The sequence below is a fragment of the Zonotrichia leucophrys genome, chromosome 1A (genome assembly GCF_028769735.1).
Source record: "Zonotrichia leucophrys gambelii isolate GWCS_2022_RI chromosome 1A, RI_Zleu_2.0, whole genome shotgun sequence".
In the NCBI taxonomy this organism is placed as follows: Eukaryota; Metazoa; Chordata; class Aves; order Passeriformes; family Passerellidae; genus Zonotrichia; species Zonotrichia leucophrys.
This window is the reverse complement of record NC_088170.1, coordinates 64444666-64459661: the sequence shown is the minus strand read 5'-3', so window position 1 is coordinate 64459661 and position 14996 is coordinate 64444666.

Below are 14996 nucleotides of genomic sequence, written 5' to 3'. Positions count from 1 at the left end.
CTGTACGGAGCAGTGATGAGACCTCAGCTGGTGCACCATTCCCCAGTCTGAAAACAAGACAGGTGTAAATAAACTGGACAATCTTTAAAGGAGAGAAAAAGGACCAAAAAAAAGCACAGTTTATGTCAAAAGGCTGGAAAAGTCTACATATTTAGTCAAAACAATATCAGGTAGAAGCATAAGGATATATGAAATGAAATTAAGTAGTATTAAGACCATGATGGTCATTTTTCTCCTTCACATCTTATATATGTGTTGCAAGAAATGGTGACTTAATTCAAACCAAAATGTTTGAGGCAGAAATTTCAATCCAAAGTCTTATGACTTTGAGAGATAAGGAAAATTTGTCAGCTTTGTAACTGCTGTTTGGATAAACTACTTGGTCTCCTGTGCTGGAAGTTTATAATAAATATTGCAGAGGATTTTTAAAATATTGCATGGATTTATATTTTTCTCTTTCATAGGGAGAGAATAAATAACTGATCACTCAACATTCTGTAACTCTTATGTATCTATAAAAATATTGCTTGAGCAAAAATTATTGTAATAGGATATTTAATAAGTCTGTATGCTTCGGTTTTGTACCTGAAAAAGAACATGGAGAATTTTTCTTAGCACAAAAAGGGTTCATGAAAATTATGTTAAGTTTGCACTTTGGGATGTCGGAGTAGGATTATGTTTTATTAGAAAATGTCAGTATAAACAAACAAGCACACAAAACCTCCAAAGAATAAATTGCCTTTTTAAGTAGAAATGTCACATTCCCCAACCATTTTTTTTTAAGAAAAAGTAAAGGCTTTTGTAGAAACAGAATCTTTCCTGAAATATTCAGTGGAGCTGAAAATACATTTTTGAAGAGTTTTACCTGGAAAAGTTTTGAACAGTTCTCTTTAGTAGTGAAGAGATTGGTATTTTCAGGCATGATCCTGTGGGGCAATGATTTTGCCCTGTTTCCAACCTTGCTGCCTTTGAATTAACAGAGAACTTTGTTCTTTCCACAATCCTTTTTTCTCAGAGTTTTTTCTTTCTTTTGCCTCACACTACTGCAAGTAATTCTCCCTCTAAATGGCAAAGGGAAATTAAAGAAGGCAAGTTTAGATGAGTAGATAACAAGAAATCATGGAACTTCCACAGTGGTCCCTTTGCTAAAGCCTTGGAAATCTGTCCTTCACTTCCCAGAACATCCCATCACTCCCGGCAGAAGTGATGGTGCTGGGGCAGGAACACTTTGTGGTGTGGGGTACTGAGAGTAATTCAGAAACAACAGAATAGTTGAGGGTGGCAGAAAAACACCTGTCAGGAAAAGGATCAGAGATGTTGTACCTTGAGTCAGAGTGATGAAGCCAGATGCCATGAGCTAAAATCTTACTTGTACTGTTAGGATAATTAGCCAGCTCTTGCATCTTTTGCAATCTCACTGCTGTCTTTATAATCTCAAATGAATCAGTTCCCCCATCCCAAGTAAATTATTTGCAATAGAGATAAATTTTTCAATATTTTATCACAGTCCCTGCTACACTGGCTGCAGACTCATTAAAAGATTTTTGGTGCTCCTGTAATATGAATAAATATCTTTGAATATATTAATATTTTTTTAATGTTCATATAAATATATGAATAAAGCTTTATCTCATCAGAGTTACACTAACTTGAAGTGGAGCAATGCATGAGTGACTCAATCAGAGACATTACTAGCTCATCTTAACAGCCTTTGTCTTATCATTGTTCCCATTTTCTGTGTCTTGTTACATTTGAAAAATGAAGGGTGACGTCTTTTACAATTTTCTGGGGAGCAGTGGGCTTCTGAACCCCAATTCTCTCAGCTCCAAAGCCCCAATGGCTCACCTGGGCCTTCTCCTGATGTTTTTTTGCCAGAGGCCCCTGGTCAGGCCATGCTCCCTGGTCACAGTGCAAAGCACGTTTTGCACATTTTTTTCTGCCTGGACCAGCTCAAGAGCTACCATACGAGCTGTCTCCTGTTTGAGATGCTCAAAGGCTTCTTGTCTCTCAAGGACTCACTCAAAATAGCTCTTCTTTGCGGTCAGAAACCAACTATAACCTGGAATATGTCATCTCCAGAATCCCACAAGGCCTAGGAAAGTTTGTGCTCCCTTAGCTGCTGGTTACTACTCTGTTATCACATCCATGTGCATGTTACATCTGAAGACAATTTATTAAGATACTCAAATGAAACTTAGTCCAAAAGGTACACTCCTGAATAAAAGAAATTTTTATAAAGTGGGCCAGGCTGTGCCTCTGGAGGCAGATTGTAGCAATAGGTGAACAACTCCCATATTTCACCCAAAAGGTCTTGTTTATGCTTAATTATCCCTCAGCAGACTAAGGCTCTATGATTTTTGCAGAGGTGATTTACCATTTGTTTTCATGGCAATGTTGCCCTGCCAATCTGCACATCTTTTAAGCTCCTACCATATTTGTATTTACACATATCTGATATAGGTGAAAATATTCATCATAATGCTTGAGTGATTAGGAACTTTAAAGCATAGACCTTTTCCATGAAAAATCATTCCTGAATTCCATTAATTTTGAGGGCAAACAATTCAGGTTTTAAGTCATGGCCATTACAAGCTGAGAGATTCTTATTATCGCTAATTTTAATGCATTCATGAAAACTGCAGCTACTCAACAATATGGCAAAAAAATTATTCAATATGTAAATCTACTGAAAAAAAAGTTTTATCTAGCTGCAAAAGAACGATTTGATGGCAGTCATTCTGGTTAAATAGCAGCTATTAAACTTTTAATGGTTTTATGCTTTAAAGAATGATAAAAATCCTACTAAATAGTACTTCTGGACCGGTTTTAAAATCAGCTAATCATGTATGATTAGAATGATAGCATTTATCACCATTATGATAAATGTTGTAGGTGGTGACAGTAGCTCCTACTGTATTCTGCATTTCCAATGTCTATCAAATCCTTAGAAAACACGAGATAAACAATGTATCATTACACATATTAGAACTTCAAAAAGCTGCTCAACAATGCCATATGCCTCATGTCTCCATCATGTCACTTATTCTCATGATTCACATTTGATATTTTCTGAAAGCTTGAGTTTTTAGAGACCTGAATTCTAAGACACTGTCTTTTTTATGCCAGAAAACAAAGTAGAATGATACAAAAAACCTTAGAAACATGAACTTCATATAAAAGCAAAAGTATTAAATCTTGTTATTAGGAATGAATAATAAGAGGATATATAATTACCGTACAAATTGATGTTTTTGTGGATTTAAGAAAGATATGAATAACTCTGATTTTCACAATAACATGAAGAAAAAAAATGCTGCTTATTTATTAATGTCTAGCATTCCATGTAGTTTTCAGTCCAACACAAGTTAGCCAATGTGTGTGTGAGGACACACTGTCCTGCTAAACATCTCCTTCATTTTTCAATTTTGATGGGTCTCGGGTAAATGCTGCATTGCAGTACACTGCCAGGGCTCCAGATCTATAGAACGAAACTTTTTTTTAGTATTTCAGTCTATGGTACTAATTTGGAAAGTGGAAAAGATGTTAAAATGCTTTAAAGGCAGAGAACAGTGTTTGAGATGATTGATTTTTCTACTTATATTAAAAACCAAAAGAAGCTTCTAACAACTGCATCAAAGCTGCTAACAGCTATGGCTAATTTTCTGTCTCAAATCCATTGGGCTTTTCCTCCAGAGTTTAATTGCAGTTATCCACTTGCCTAGAGAAACCTCAGTTTGTGTCTCATGGTGCTGCACAGAGTCTTTGCATCTTTGTGACTGATGAGAAAGGTCTGAATAATGGACATTTATTGTCATATATTTTTACACAGAGCACTGAAATGAATTCTTGCAGCACTGGCTTGGGTTGCTATAAGCATATTCCCCATATTCTGTGGCAGGATAGATAACTCCATGTCAGTTTTAATGCAATTAGATCTTCAGACAGGAAGTAAAAGAACCACAGCAACGCAGGCACCAGAGCAGGCAGCAAGAATGCTGTCCAAGGAGTATTGAACATGCTCATGAAGCCATTCTCTACATACTTGAACATTGTCTCAGCCAGCCTGACAAAGACATGCTTTTGGGGTTTTTTACTATGTGTGGCTCCTATGCCATGCTTAGATCCTACCCAAGGATTCAGAGGAAAGAAATCAAGTTGAAGGTTTCTTCTCAGCTAAGACTGACAAATCTTGTAGAGCCTTTTATTCCAGAGTGAGCAAAATTGCCATCATCAGGCAATGAATCAACAAGCAATCTTTGCAAATGGTATGGCTGTGCTAATGAATGAGCATAAACAAGTTTCTGTGGCCCAGATGCTGCTGCATCAGTGCCCTCTTCATTGCACAATGCAGAAGGTAATGTAGGAGCACTCAAGCCAGAAAAACACACGTCATAAGCAGAAGGGAATAACCAGATACTCACAAAACTATGACCTTTTTAATGAGCTCTGATGAGTATGAGGCTTAGGTTCAGGGTCATACTTGCCTGACATGCTGCATTCAAATCTGAGTTGGCTTCATCTCATTTAGAGTCACTAGCAGAGGCTGATGCTGGGTTTGGGGCTCTGCAGTGTACTCTGCTGCTTGAATTCATGATTTCTGAGCACACTCCCTCAAGCTTTAAGTTTCACTTCTGCCTGTCTGAGAGGGGAATATCAAGATTCCCCCTATTACAAACTGAAACCAAGGCTCAGTTTCCAGTTTCAGTGAGGTATTGATACATAGCACTGCAGTCCTCTGGTAAAGTAAAGAAAAGCAGTGGAAAAGTAACCAATGCTCTTTTAAAATAACAGATTAGGAAAAATAAGTTTCCAAAGAAAGTGTTTTTAAAATAAAACTGCAGTATTTTGGAACAGAGCAGAAATTGGGAAACCTCTTCCTTAGGGCCTGTTCTACTCTTAGAATTCACTCCAGCTTACTTGGATACATCACCAACATGTGCACCTTGTAATGGATAAGGTTTTAGTACATTCAGTACAAAATTAGAAGTTATCCAAAGTACCATAAAAACGACTCTCAAAACACAAATATACTTCAGGAACTGCCCTGAATGCCACTGACATAGCTACTGTACTCTAAACTGATCAGCAAATGGCAACTAAGAGGTGGTTGTAGAAAGCAGAATAAAAACTCTGGCAGCTTAGTTGCACCCTTCTTCCATGACAAGCTATTCTTTTTCACTTAAAGCCAAATCAGACATTTTACGTGATCTGCAGTCAGAAAAACACAGAACCCCAGACCAGTGGTATTGTTGCTATGTCCTTTGTGGTCTCTCTGAGATCTGACTTCACCTAGTCTTGTCTTCTGCATGACTGGGATTCAAAACCAAACATCTCAGAGCAGCTGGGCAAAGCACTGCTGGTGTCAACAAGCAGCAAGTTACAAGCCAAAGGACAGCATGCTTCCTTGGGAGAAAGATGTGATGCTCTGCAGGAATGTCAGATTAAAGTCAAGAATCCTATCCTGAAAGGGCTACCAGAGATGTAAAATCTTCACCTTTGTGCACAATCAGTATCAAACTCAGAGTATGAAAGGCAGGGGAGAAGTTTGTGTGGATTTCATCTCTGACAGAGCTGAGTTTGTTTTATAAATGGGTGGTGAGAATCTTCTGGAAAAATCTGTCCTGATTTGGCTCCTTTCCTCTTCTTTCCCTTGCAGTTTATACAATAGGCCAGTTAGAATGGGAATAGAGGGAGGCTAAATGATTACAAAACTGGAGTTATTTTTCAGGGAGAGGAAATGAGTAGGGAGGCCTGACTGCTTTCTGTGGAGTGTAGGCATTGTGGAAAATCCAAAAGGTGCCTGGGGAGGACGACTGTAGCCCAGGTGGGGCTAGGACAGCTAATGGTACAGGCACTAATTAGTATGAAAAAGAAGGGTGACAAAATCTAAAACATTTTATGTCATTTAAAGTCTTTCTTTTTGTCTTGCACAGGTAGCATACACATGAAGGCAGGTTTTCTCAAAGAATTGGACTCAATTTGTCTTGCTTTGCTTATGTGTCTGTCCCTGCTGATGTTTTTTGAATTGGTTAATTCCCTCTTTGACTGAGGGGGTTAAAGACATCACAAAGGTTAACTTTGATTAATCACCTCTCATGATGGTACATGAGAGGTGATAGTCAGGAGAGACAGAAAGCTTCATAGTGTCCTGGAGCCTCCAGACTGCCTTCAAATATTTAGACATCAGAGAAACTGCTCTGGATGCAGTTCCTCAAGCAAAGCTTGAACCAATACTTGTAATCAGCCTTATCTAGCTTACTCAGTTTTGCTGCTCCTGCTAATGTTTCCTAGTGGGACAGATCTCCCATTCATTTGTGTTATCAGGTTTGTTTTTCCTCCTGTTACCTTTGCATTCTTTCCCTCCATAGAGGAGGTGTCTTTTCTTTGACAACAAGTGATTCTAATTAATAATTCTGTGCTGCTTTTGAATTGTGCAGCTCTGATTAATTTGGGGGACTGGCTATAGGGTTGAGCTGAAGTGGCATTGAGTTGTGAATGCAAGCTCTATTATCTGTAATAGCACAAAATGCTTCTGTAGAGTGGTTTGAAAATTTAAGTAATTTTTTCTTCTGTAATATGCTATGCTTGCTTAAATCTTTCAAAGCAATGTTCCTATTATGTGCAATGAGAGGTTACCCAAAAGTTAAGAAGATGATTATTCAAGCAGTGGAGCATTATAAGTCAGAGGCTAGTCTACCGTTATTTCAGTCTTATTGAAGATTGGCATTATTATTATTGTTATTAATACCTATAGGCTGAATTTAAGAATTTCATTGTATGCAGAGACTGAATATGATTTCATAGTCATAATTCTGGGTCCTCTGACTTCCTTGAAATTTCCTGCTGTTCCAGCCCAGCAAAAATTATATTCCATTTATGTAGACCTGCCAGGATAACATAATAACATATGAACTCATATAAATCATCTAAGTCATGTACTGTTAAAAGTGAACTGTTAATACAAGAGGTGTGAGTCCTTGTAGGAGTAAGAGCTAAGAGCTATCAGAATGACTTTTATGCCTTGATTCAAGCTGTTTATCTAATTCTGAATTTGTACCAAAGTACACCGAAGTGTGCATCATATAAATATAAATATAAATATAAATATAAATATAAATATAAATATAAATATAAATATAAATATAAATATAAATATAAATATAAATATAAATATAAATATATATAAAAACTATAATATATATATAACTATCCAAATACACATATAGAGAAATAACTACAAAATAACTACAGGTAAAGGATCTTTTCTCAAAGGGATGTATGTGATCTTAAATGTGGCACTGTACAGCTGTGTGGTTGCTGCTGTGGGAACTGGTAAGGGATAAATAATTTCTCCCCATATTGCACTGCTCCCAGCTGTATCAGTGAGGATAAAAGGGAAGGTTTTCCCTGGTAAACATCCAGCTCTTCAAGCTCTGACTTCTCTAGAGTAGGAACCTTCTTAAATATTTGAATGTAGATATGCCTGTGTATGTGCAGTTTATTCTGGTGCATAGCTGAAACGTCTAGGGATTAACAGAGTACAAATACTAATGAATAATGAACCATGAAAAGCAAACAAGATAGCTTCAGACATCATGAAATTTTAGAACATTCTGAGTTGGCAGGGACCCCATCAGGATCATCAAGTCCAACTCCTGGCCCTGCAGGAGACACCCCAGGAATCCCACCCTGTGCCTGAGAGCATTGTCCAAATCCTGCATGAACTCTGTCAGGCTCAGTGCTGTGAGCACTCCCCTGGAGAGCCTGTTCCAGGGCCCAACCGCACTCTGGGTGAGGATCCTTTTCCAAAATAATCCTCTCCTGACTCAGTTTCATGTGTTTCCTCCAGTCCTGTCGCTGGTTATGAGAGAGAAGAGATCAGAGCCTGCCCCTTCGCTTCCCCTTGTGAGGACATTGAATGATCCATTGAATGATCTATAATGGTCCAGGTCATCTCTCTATGTTCCCCCGACAGAGCTTTGTACATCTATGGCAAGATGTAAAATCTCCTTTACTCCTCAGACCCCATGTAGAATTTGGCTTGACTATCAGTCATGAACTTAAACTTTACATGTTTTGAATGGAAAAAAAAAAATTTCAACTGACATATTTTTCTCTTGGCTGAATGTTGTTCTCCCAGGTGAGCAGCTGAGGTAAAGGTAAAGGTGTCAGGTTGACTCATGAACTAAGGGAATAGTGATGTGGCTGTGAGGCTGATATCAACATAAAAACTTCTGGGATTTTACTATCTTGACAATTTATGATACTTTCCTGACAAAGGTCAGCAGCCTGGGAGTTTGTTTGGAGACCATGCTGCACAACTGATGAAAGGTAAATGGCATCTTTGTCTCTGAAGTCTCACTTTCTTATACCTTTTCTGAAATTGTAATGCAGACTGCAAAGAAAGGGCTTAAAAAAATCCAGATAGATAGATAGCAAGGGACCAGAAATACAAATCCTTGTTTCATTCTTTAAAGCCATTAAGCATAAAATGACAAAATGAGAGATATTTTCTGAATATCTAAACATCACTTATTTGCTATAAATGATCTGCTGAACACTTTCAGTGTAAGCAGACTTGGAAATATCTGGAATGATTTTGTTGGCTTCAAGTTTATTAGAGGGTTTTACTGCTGGATCAAGAATAGGGTACACAGGAAATTAGAGAGTTGCTATTGCTCCATGTTACTATAATTACTATTAATCTAATAAATATATTAAAAAATGTATTTGACAATAAGGAAAGATTAACAACAAAAAGCAATGATGTACAGGGAATGATAGGATTATGTAGGTTGGAAGAAGCCTCTGGAGAGCATCTGGTCCAATCTTTAGCTCAAAACTAGATAAAGTTTGATCACACTAGAATTGAAACACAAGTGGAACATGTTTCATGTTGCAAAGCATGTAATGGTGGTGGTACAGATGGAAAAGATGGGGTCCACATGACAATTCCATTGCTCTGTGTGGCACTCAAGTCCCTTTGTGTGTGTAGTCTTGAAGCCATCCTGCGTGATTGGCCTCCATGCTTTTTGGCAAATTGAACCCTTGTCAGATGTAAGAACTAGACCTGATTAGGTATTATTCAAGGAAACATTTTTAGTCTTTAAATCCCATTTTTAAGCTGTTTCAGGACCAGGATAAAATTTCTAGTGGATGGTTGATTGAATCATCTAGTCCACTTCAGTAGCACTAAGAGAGAAGGGGAACAAAGAACAACTATCACTCCCTGTGTCACTTAGGTAATAGAAATAAGTGGAAACAGCAAATGTTCAAGGAACAGAATATGTTGAGTAATGATATTCTGACCTCTTGTAACTCAAAGGAAATTTTGTCATTGAATTCTCTAGGACTTTGCTTCTCCCTTCATTTCATTTGAATAAATCTTCCTTTCATCCTTAATAAATCTTTAAATTAAATAGTGAATTTGGCAAAAAATGTATAAGGTACAAAATGTAGACTCATCTGTTCTCTACTGATGTTGCTTGCTTGCCCAAGCAACAGAGCTATTTTAAAACTACATTTTTCCATCTGTGAAAGGATTATTAGGGATCTCTAAAAATACGCAAGGACTGTCATATTTGCTGCTTCAGTGGTGTTCAGTCCTTGTTCCACTGAATGTTTGGCCAGCATTCATGTAAAGATAATTCTATAGGTGTCTTATGCTTAATGTGCATGTAAGACAGCAATTTCCAGTCTATATAAAAGATATGAATATATCAATCTTGCTAAAATAAGTATGAAACATTCCTGCAAACTAATTTGGGTGATCTCTATGGGTGAATTTATGTTTCTATGAAGTATCTTTAATTATGACTAGGGTGGAATTAAACTATTTGGCTTATAATGTCAGTCTCTATCATCCTAGAGAGGAAACTGAGAGTCTGTTCAGCTTCTTCTTGAGTATTCAAGCCCCCTCTGCCCAATGCTCTCTGCAAAGTTGGTGGTACGGTTCTGCATGGTGTTCCAGGGATTCCTTTTTCTTATTTTTTTTGTTCCAGACAGAGAGATTCAGACCTCTCAAATCAAAGAGTTGGAGCTCTGAATTACTCTTTGGGAACTTTCTCTCTCTTCTCTCTTTGGACTATGGCAGTAATTTAGCATGATTGTACTCCTGATTCAGGAACCTCCTGCAGCCATCCAAAGGAAAGTGAGCCATTGAGACTACCCAGTGAATGGCTCTAGAAGATGATGTTGATTTATTTTTTCCTTTTCAGGGATGAAAAAATAGTAAAGACAGTTCTACTGAAGAAAAATTGCATATTCTCTGCAATTAATGAAAAGAAATCTTTATTTTTGGAAGGTCAAGCAACTGAAGTGTTGCTGTGGCAGAGTCATTATGCTGCTTGCTGTAGCACTGTGAGAATAAAAGACTTTGAAAGGAAAGCAGTGTGTAGACTTTTGATAAACACTGTGAAACAGTTTAAATCCAAACAGTGCAAACTAATAAAAGTAAGGAAATATACTGGTTTCAAAAAAAAAAAAAAAGCCAAACAAAAAACCAACAAACAAACCAAAGCCTAAACCTTAAACTCCTCCCTCCGCAAAGATTTTTTAAATATTGCCCTAAGCTGTATTCAAATAAGATACAGAACTGAAGTGGGGCAAAAAGAAAACATCAGGAAGATCAGCTCATATGGATAAACCATTTAATTACTGCAGAGGAGGGACTGGGGTTGCTGCTCCTTGGTCTGACAGCCCAGCACAAACCTCTTTCCATGAAGAACAGAAAACTCATCAAACAAACAATGAGATCTAGGGACTTTTAAATAATGGCTGCTCCTTGTCAGATCATGAGAAGGGGCAGCCAGGAGGGAACAGGGTGGGAGCAGTGGGTGCATTATTGACCAGTTCAGTTTACAAAGAGCAGCTGAGAGCAATTTTTACTGAATTTAAGAGTGGGAATCCAGGCTCAGCAAATGAGCTCAGATGAAGACCAGATGAGACATATGGGCCAGTAAGAAAAAAAAAAAAAAAAAGAGATATATGATCTCAATGTAAGAAGTAAACAGTTAAGATTTGATCTTTCTAAAGCAATATCTGAGACTTTTTGGGTCACTTCCAATTTGCTCCATGGAGAAGTGAAATTATTTTAGAAAAGGGGTTCCTTCTTGCGTATTTATATGTTCAGAGTGGTTTTCTTGTTCCCTGAGTTCTCTGAGATTTCTGTTTTCTGTCTTGCTTCTGACATATAAATGCTCCAAAGCAGATGATCCTGAGCTCAGCTCTGCCATTTACAATCAGTCCTCAGGGAGAATCCTTTTGGCTTACAGCCTTTGGCTGCCACTGAAGCTCTGGCAACACAGCCAGTGCTTTAGGCAGTAGATCCTCAATTTTCAATTCTAAAGAAGATATTTGATTTTTTACTTCTTGTCTGCAGCATAAGTTCCCTGCAATTGATCTCTGCCTTTAACATTGCCTGAAATAAAAAACATCTAAATAGATTCCACTGTAAGATAGATACCTGCATTAGATAGATGATGATAGATAGATGTAATTCCTACATTAATTAAAAGGTAATATGATAAATGGCAAATGACCAAACCATATGGCAGTTTGACATAAGGGTGGGCTAAATTTCACATTCAATGCAGCTGATTTGTACCATTGCTGATGGAAGCAGTTTTCCTTTTTCCCCTGAGTCTCAGCCAAGCACTTGGTCACCACTTTCTTAAAGTCAGGACATGTGTTTGGTTAGTCAGACTGGGGTGTTGGAAGTGTGGCTGAAAACAAATCCACTTTTATGGATTTGTGAGTGTTTTTAATCAGATGGACTTGTGGGAAGCTCTGGGAACACATGGCTGAGAAGGGGAGTAGAGGCAGACCCACCCCTTTTTCCAGGAACCCATCCATGCACTGGATTAAAGTAGTCATGAAACTGCATCCCCAAAGTGAAAAGATTAGCTACCCAGCTAACAATAACTTTATATTTAAAGGAGTCAGGTTCTTATACTCTAATGAACTCCCAGGGACTTTGATGAGAATTTAATCAAACTATGCATCTTGAATATCTTGCTCTAAGTTATTGTATCATTTTTCTCTCCTACAAGGCCTAGTCTGATGAATACATTTTATTAAGGAAAATTGGCTTTAATACATCAGTAAGACAGATTAAAAAAATGAAGTGATTAAGTTATTTACAGTTCATAAAAATAGTTCCAAACCAAAGACAAGGACTTTTCTAACCTGTGGGAAATGGTGCACACATTTAGTTTTGATGTAGCAATATTTTTTCTCTTTGTGGATCTTCAAGCCGCTACTAAAAATATATAGTTAAAGGTAACCTTAAATTTTTCAGACTTTCCTTCGCAATACCTGCAATGCAACAGCACAGGCAAATAGAAAAAACCCAGTATTTCTGTGTGGGTACCTTTGTTTTGGACTGGCACTTTCCAGAATCTTCAGCACAGTAATAGCACACAATCTGATGGTATTATACTGACACCTTCATTCCTGAATGCTGGGATGCCATTCAGAAATAAAGACATGAGCTAGTGTATTCTCTTTTGCCTAACATACTGAAGAGCCACAGAAAAGTAAAGCTAATAACATGGAAGTACAACTGCAGGAACTCTGTTTTGGCTTAATTGTTAAGACTCAGGACACATATGTGGCATAATTTGAAAATAATTCAAACTGAACAAATACTCTGAATAGTTGAAGGATGTGTGAATAAGATGTGGGTGGAGAGCTGCTATTAGCTCTATTCCTCCATGGCTGGCCTTGGACCTACTCAGTGTACACAGCAGAGCACGTTCCTACTCCTTGGCATGGGAGTTAGCTGTGAAATCGATACATAATTGGAGGCTATTGGCAAGGGATAGATCATCACACAAGAAAAGATTTTTTTTTACCAGAAAAATACAAAGTAGGTACAGTGCAAGGTCTTTAATTTAGAGATTCATTAAATAATTTGTTCTGTAGTGGTTGGGTAGCAACAAAAGAAATTAGATATCTTTAGGACTCCTGTTGCTCTTGAGACAAGTATGAATTGTTAGGGTGGTGAGGTTATGCAAAGATATAATACAACTATTGGATGTATCAAATTAGAGGGTTTATTTACAACAACAAGTAAGATTTTAACTCCACTGCATAAACCTTAAGGTGGTTTGATGTAGAACCATGTATGTAAATCACATATCAAGCAGAGTCTATCAAAGTCTCTTTGAATGATTGGGGATATACAAAACACACCTTAAAAGATTAATCAGCAGTGCTTGGTTTCTTTAATTATGTGAGAGGGAAATTAATTACTTCATATAAGTAAGTACATTTTGGCATGAGAAGAAAACATTTAACAGTAGCAATAAAGTAGAAATACTTATGCTAAATGATGATTCTGGCAGAAAACCATATAGACAAACTTATCACAGATATGTTTATACCAAAAATTAACTGACATCACAAGCATTGAAATAGCTTACCAAATAAGACAGATAAGGTCTGAATGCTATATTATTCCAACATGAAGCTAATTAAACTTATGGGGGAAAATAACAGGAGAGAGGTGAACCCAGAATGAAAAATTGAAGTCTCTGAGAGGAAGTTATGGATTTTTAATATGTTGATATTCCCCAAAATGCAGGCAGGAGAATATATAAGAATGCATAACTGTGATTTACATGGTAAATCCAAATTACTGCTATTTGTCTCCCAAGGCCAAGAATATCTTTTCTGTCTTTTTAATAATGTGACTGCCATTAATTTTTCCATTCCTCCTTTAGAAGGAAGATGAGTGGCAAAGCTGAAGACAAGACACTAGTGGAGTCCTCCTGCTTTTAGTGCAAATGAGAAGTGTCCCATAGTCATGGTCAATGAGATTTGCTCACAATAATCTCATTAATCACTGGATTTTCCCACCAACAGATTGTCTAGTGGTTTTCTTGCATTTATTTCTGTGGGGATCTCAGCTCACCCTACAAATCACCTGCTGTTGCAGGAGTATAAAATGTTAATGATAACAGAATTGGAGATGTAACACAATCTCTTAATAATTTGCCTCTCATAGCAACAAAGGATGCTTGGTGAACAAGGCATGAAATGTTTCCTTAGCTATGTTTAGGGGTTTCCTGAGATAGGATTTTTATTCCACAATAATTCTAAATGGGTATATCCTCTATTGTCTTTGAATCAGAAACACCATAGATTTCTTAGGCTTTTCTCCAGTTTTGGAATACAGTGCTTTGTATCATTTAATCCTTTGTGGACTGATGGCTGTGAAGGCAGAAGGGGTGAGAAGGACTTGGAGTAGATGTTTGAAAGACTCATCAGACTGAAGACTGCAAGCGTGAAGGATGAGCACTGACAATCTATGAGTCACACTCATCTTTTGTTCTTGCCTCTTTTAAATCAGTCTTCAGGCCACCCACAGCTCTTTGTTTAACAAGAGTGAGCAGAAGTAGTCAATAATTAACTTGAAGAAGATCTGTTAGAGAAAAATAAGGACACAGATTACACCCATAAACATGTGGCTCAGGTGTAAAACTTGCAATTATTTTTGTACTTGGCCAAAAACAAACTGTGTACAAGAGATTTCATTATAAACCCATCAAGTCAGTAGCTGATGCTGTACATAATAAGAAGTGATGAAGTGTGACGGCAGCATATCTGGTACATTATCATAGTAATTTGTAGACACCCTGGCTGGAGAAATGCATTGAGTCACAAGGCTACCATATCTGAGTGAAGAAAAGAGCTGTGAGAGTGTTTAAGGGTGATTTTGGAAATCACTGCCTTTGCAAGGCTGCACAACGGGCTCTTCAACAGCAGGGTCGTGGATCTACACCAGTGTGAGAAAACTAGTGCCTGCCATAACTATTAATTTTCCTGCTTTCTTTCTTGCTGAACAGAAATAAATGTGATTAAGTATGTACTTCAAGATTAGTCTTTGCCCAAAATGTACAGCAGTTAATACAGTAAAAGATTTTAGAACATAACAAATGAAAAAATCATTTTATTATCTTAAAATTACAGTCCTTTTCTTCTAGCTCCATTTC